This window comes from Miscanthus floridulus, chromosome 17, assembly GCF_019320115.1.
Source record: "Miscanthus floridulus cultivar M001 chromosome 17, ASM1932011v1, whole genome shotgun sequence".
Taxonomy (NCBI): Eukaryota; Viridiplantae; Streptophyta; class Magnoliopsida; order Poales; family Poaceae; genus Miscanthus; species Miscanthus floridulus.
The window spans coordinates 47,234,288-47,240,663 of record NC_089596.1 but is presented as its reverse complement, the minus strand read 5'-3'; the positions used below and the strand labels follow the sequence as shown (position 1 = coordinate 47,240,663).

The 6,376-nt window shown below is 46.0% G+C and overlaps 1 pseudogene; it reads left to right on the top strand.

Annotated features, from left to right (window-relative positions):
- Positions 1-201: 201 nt before the first annotated feature.
- On the top strand, positions 202-4,756 carry LOC136515613 (calcium-transporting ATPase 4, endoplasmic reticulum-type-like; annotated as a pseudogene).
- Positions 4,757-6,376: the final 1,620 nt, after the last annotated feature.

Below are 6,376 nucleotides of genomic sequence, written 5' to 3'. Positions count from 1 at the left end.
GGCTAGGGCCACCACCACTGCCATGAGCTACGCGCACGCCCTCGGGGCCACGCCGCCTGCGCGCTGTGCCGCCTCGAGCAGATTAGGGCTTGTCTTTCCACCACCAGGGTCCACGCCGCCACTGCTTCTGACCATCGCCTCCCTGCCACTATCCCACACTGTGTAAGGGAACCCTAGCTACCAGGCTTGATGGAGCCGCGCATGGCCCTGCTGCACGCGCGCACCGACGAGCCAAGAGCTGAGGTGCCAGCCGTAGCGTGCGTCCATCTAGGACACCACAACTCTCTGTGTTTGGCTGCTACGTAAGAAGCAAGGGAGGAAGTGAGTGAAATGAGATGAGTACTTATGGTTAGGGTTATTTGGATTCTTGCCATTACAATTTCTCAAGTTTTGAAGAATGCCATTACTATTCATCTTAACTTGCCATTACTATTTTGCTTTCCCCTCATCGTTGCCCTTTTCTACATCTGGAGCGTAGCTAGGTCCACCTGCAGGTGCTGTATTTCTGTATGTGCCCGTATTGCCCCTGTACGAGAGGATAAGGCTGAGCAGTCCGCTGCCAGTGCCGCGGCGGGTGCCGTCGCCCGGATTCCCACAACTCCGCCGCCCGTGCCTGCACTCTGCTTCATCTGGCCATCCCCTGCTTCGTCAGCTTGGTTCGTTGCGGCATGCTTCGGTCTCCGGCTCTCCGCACCACACGCCAATGAACCAACCACCCGACTCCTCCACCACCGCCGCCGCCACCGGCGACGTGGATGACCTATCCGCATTCCTGGTGTGGGCGCGGTCGGTGTTGAACTATGAGGAGCGGCTGGGGGTCTCCATCACCCGTGGCCTCTCCTCCGCCGAGGCCATGACACGGCTGCGCATCCACGGGGCGAACGAGCTAGCGGAGCACCCAGGCCCGTCGCTGCTGCGGCTGCTGCTGGAACAGTTCAAGGACATGCTGGTGCGCATCCTGCTCACGGCAGCCGCTGTCTCCTTGCTCCTCGTGCTCTCCTCCTCCACCTCTTCGGGCACCGCCCCGACGCTCGCCGCCATCATCGAGCCGCTCGTCATCTTCCTCATCCTCGTCATGAACACGGCCATATGGGTGTGGTTGGAGGCCAACGTGGAGCGGGTGCTGGACGCGCTACGGGAGATCCAGTCCCACGACGTCGTGGTCCTTCACGATGGCGGCTGGGTCCCAGCGCTGCCCACGTGGGACCTCATCCCGGGTGATGTCGTGCAGCTCTACGTCAGGGATAAGGTGCCCACTGATATGCGCATCGTGAGCCTGCTCACCTCCACGCTCCGCCTCGAGCATGGGTCGCTGACCAGGGAGACGGCGTCCGTCAACAAGACCTCCCATGTGTTGCTGGTGGAGGATGTCGATATACAGGCTAAGGAGTGCATGGTGTTTGCTGGCACCACCATTGTCAACGGCACCGCGCTCTGCATTGTCGCGCACACTAGGATGGCCATAGAGATCGGCGCCATCCACGCACAGATCCACCAGGCGTCGTAGGAGGACGATGACACACCGCTCAAGAAGAAGCTCAATGAGTTCAGGGAGGCGCTCACCAAGATCATCAACCTCATCTGCGTGCTCGTCTGGCTCATCAACATCAAGTACTTCCTCACCTTCGACCTCCAGGGGGGATGGGTGCCAGGAACGTCAGCTTCTCCTTTGAGAAGTGCACCTACTACTTTGAGATCGCCATCATGCTCGCCGTCGCCGCCATACCTGAGGGCCTACCCACCGTCATCACCACCTACCTCGTGCTCAGGACCAGGAAGATGGCTACTAAGAAAGCGGTCGTTAGGAAGTTGCCTAGCATTGCACCACCTCGTATAGGGGCAATACGGGCACATATGGAAATACGGCACCTACAGGTGGGCCTAGCTACGCTCTAGATGTAGAAAAGGGCAAGGGTGAGGGGAAAGCATAATAGTAATGGCAAGCTTCCAATAAGACAAATAGTAATGGCATTCTTTAAAACTTGAGAAATTGTAATGGCAAGAATCCAAATAACCCTTACGGTTAAGCTTTTTGCTTTTATACGGAGGGTTTTCCTGCCTGGATGTTTTGTGATCGTTGGATTCAGATTGATGGCTCACGTTACTTTGAGCTTTAGGGTTTTGCTGAGTGGGCTGCTTATGGGCCTTGGGGAAAGCCGAGCGGGCTTTTAAGTGAAGAACCGCATGGTCCGACTTGGCCATGAGTAGGCCGTGGCCTGGTGCTGTGTTTTTGGGCTGCTCCGTGCTGAGTTTATTTAAGGCCGAATTGAGTTTTATGTTTTCTAACTGGTTCAATCTATCAGTAATTTATTACTTTTATAAGTTGAGTTCTCATTTGTTGCTTAGAGGCATACCGCACGATACGTTTGGCCAACTGTGCACTGCTTCTACCGCAAATGTTGGCCCATGAGTGAATTAAGTTTTTTTTTCTGGGCTCTATTTTGATCCATATATAAATATATATTTATTCAGATTTAAGTTTGCTTTACCATTTGCATAAGTAAATTAATTAGTGCTTTATTGCAAATAAGTTTATGGCCCACGTAATGTTGCATATTCCCATTTCATATAAAGTTTAAGTTGCCTTTTTCTGGTGAGCGTTAAGTTAATTTTAAGTATGTTTTGGGAATATGTTGCTAAGAATGTTTAAGTTTAAGAAAATTTTCTTTAGTGCAATTTACTCAGTTAATTTTTATGCACTATTTGAATAAGTTCTAAGTCTTAGTTTTAGCTTCAGTTCCTGTATCAATTTATGTTTTCATGATCATTTTATGCCCTAAGATTAAGTTTTGCATGAATTTGTATTCAATTAAAAGTTTTCATATATATAAATATATCCACTACTGTATAATAAGGTAGTCTCTGGTTAAATAGAACCAATGAGAAGTTTAACTAAGGATTAGTCATAGTTAATTTTTGACCAACGTTGACTTTAATTATGAGTTATTTAAGACAAAGTTTGGTTTGCTTCTGCCCAACGGTGATGCAAATTAAAGTTATTAAGCATGCTGTTAATACTGACCAACATTGTTTTAACTTCATGCTTTAAGTACATCTTATATACAACTTACTAATTGAGACATTATTTTGCTTCAATTTTTTTAGTAAATTATGCAGACTATATAAGTACCATAGAACCCCTAAGTTGCACTAATTTTTCTACTTAGAATAATGAGGTGCATGCCATTCTCAAGGAGGTGGATCTTGATTATGTGTTTAATGAGGAAAAATCACATGCTCCTTCTCCTATTTATGAGTACTATGCTGAGAGGATGAAGGAGTACATCCCAAAATTAGAAAATAGGAGAAATCTAACAGGGTTGCTAAAATGATAATAAGATGCTCCCTCTGAGTTAACATGATGTGGAGATTTTTTTCAAATGAAAACAACACCGAGGGATTAAGTGTTAAGGAGCTTCACAACTCCATTAAAGCACATTTTAGAAAGGTTTTCCTCTTCAACAACTTACTTAATTCCCATTATGATGGGATAAGTGGTCTAGGTAACCATGTTAAAAGCTTGTTTGATATGGCTTATGAGTTGAAGGCACTTGGATTAGATGTGTCCAATGAGTTTATGGTAAATTGCCTTATGAATTCTATGCCAGAAAACCATAACAAACATGCTCAAAATGATAAGTTTCCAATAGTCTACAATTTTTGCAAGTTACCAAATTGATAATGGGTATAAGAATGGCTTTGAAAGATAGGTAACTTAAGTTGTCTCATAAGTTTTTACTTAAGATATTTCCCCAACATACGGTGGATTAAGTAAGGTGCAATAATGCATATCTAAATTTCTCCTCAGGTCATGCCAAACCAGGGGAACAAGGGGAGCAAAGTCTAAGAAGCCATTGATGGAATAAAGATAAAGTCGAGCCTTGGAGCTTTGCATTAGATTAGTTTTAAACTTAGTTCTTAATGATGCTTATGTCATCTTAGTATGAGATACTTTGTATTTTGAACAAATGTTCTTGAGTTTCGAGTTTATGAATACATCAAATTTATTCCATTATGATTTATCTTATTAGTTGGCAAAGATATTTATTTCCTGTAATATGAGTTTTCTTTATGTCAGTTTTATCTTTAAGTTAATCTTTAGTCAAGATGATGAGACCTTGTCGAAATTATGTCACTATAGTTGTAACACCCTCGATGTTACGCCCTAAACAAATTACCGAACCATGTCATGAGCATCATGTTTATGTGATAATACATGTGATGGAAGGTGTAGACAACATTTTTGTAACTTTAGATGATCAATAAAAATATTAAATGATAAGCTATTCCATTACTCATATGTATCAAGTAGGGTTTAAAACTATTTTTTATTGAACAAAAATACTATAGAACATATATGTGGAGCTTCAATAAAGTTGGAGTATGGACTTTGTAGATGACAATGAAATCCTTGCTATTGAAAATAACATTGCTAGCTAACATTTCTAATAGCCTAGAAATGCAACTTGGAATCAAATTCAGCTCATATACTTAGAAAATTTTTAAGTATATAGACAGCTAGACAATGCCATGTTTGGCAGTTTATTTTGCGAAATCGGGTTAAGAAAAGGTGTTATGTTTTAGCTCGGTTTGGTAGCCTCATATGCCATCTTGAGCATGGTGAAGATGGTTTAGGTCTAGAAGCAACCGTTTAGTTGTTATTGGTGCTTTAAAATGCATGCAGGACACGTTCTTGGGGTTGGTTGGCCAGGTGGACGCGGTCACCACGCTCAAGCGCATGCTGTCACCGCGTTAGTCGCTAGCGTGTGTGCGTGCTGCCACGCGTGGCTAGCCATAGCTACCTCTGGCCTAGTCGCCATTGGCCTCTACCGTGCGAAGCCACTGCTGCTTGCGTGGCCATGCGGCGCTGCTGGCTATCCCGCCGCACTGCCAACCCGCCTCGTGTCGCGACGTAGTCGCTGCCGATGCCATGGCCTCACCATCACGTCCACGCTTCTCTCTGCACCTTGGCACCGCTGCTGGCCCTGTTCGAGGCCGCCACTATCACGCACACGTGGCTGTGCTCGCCGTCACCTTGCCATTTATGGCGCTGCACCACGCGGGCCATGGCTGGTCGAGGACGTGCGTGCTTGTCCTTTACATCTGCATGCATGCCTTCCCGGTCACGTCGAGCATGTCTCGCTAAGGTGAGGTCGTCCTGTGCCACCTACCAGCCTGTCTCTCTCTCTCTGCTGCCACCATCAGAGTCACACCCCACACAATTGACTAGTGAGTGGTCATCTCCTTTCTATTCCACGCACCTATGTCTCTGCCATCAAGTCCTCTTGTTGCCCCACCCTACCCCGCCTTGAATGATGCCCAATCGAGCTCCAATTTGATGTTTTCCCGCCGCCATGCTGTTAAGGCTATGCTCGGCCATGGTCGAGGGTAGCTCTCCATCAGTCCACCCCAAGCCAATTCACCTACACCACTAGTTTCGCCTGGCCTCCCTCTCCACCTTGGGCACGCCAGTGGAACCACTACTGCCTCCTTGTCACCGCTGACGCACGTGGCCACACCTCCTCCGCCATCCTCCACCCCAACCATCACCTCGCTAGGTCCATGGTAGTCTACTGATGCTCCCTCGCTAGCCAGTTAGGTTCTTAGGTGCTCTGGATCATTGGAGCAGCTACGCCGCATCCAAGGACGGTCGCACCGTGTCATAGCCCACCGCGCTGCCGTGCGGTGAGTCCCTGGGGGTGAGCACGGGTGAATTAGGGAAAAGCCAGGGGGTTAAGTGAGAAGGTCTGAGAGAGAGAAGGAGAGGAGAAAATAATATTAGTACTTAGTTGTAAATTAGGAGGAGTTCGAGGTCTCTTTTGCAAAATCGCCAATGTGCGCGGGACTCCCTCACCGTGGGCCGCCTCATGAGTGGGCCGCTACGCGCATGCTGTGTCGTGCAAGCCACGCATGTGGGCTGCACGGGAGATTTAGTTTTCTTTTTTATAAGGAATTAGCACTGGTTATCTAATTTAATTTTTGAGGTGATCTTTGGTAAATCATATAAAATCATGTAGGTGTCCAAAAATTGTGAAACAAATTTTGTTATGTTTCTAAAATTGTGCTTCATTGGTTGGTGTATTTAGTTCATGTGTATACATGTTGACATTAGGAGCTATTAAATCATTTGAGGATGCTTAATAATATTAAGTTAATTATTGTAGGAATTTTTGTGGTAAATTGGTGATAGCTTTAGTCCTGAAATTTTAATAGTAGCTTAATTGTATTATTATGTGCTCACTGTAATTTTTGTAGCCTTAGAATAGACTAAGCATGAGGGTAGTTAAATGCTCTTCATTTCAATATACATTAAATCATTAGTAGAAATAGAGATATACCCTTAAATTGCAAAACTGAGTGTTTGTTAGTTGAATCC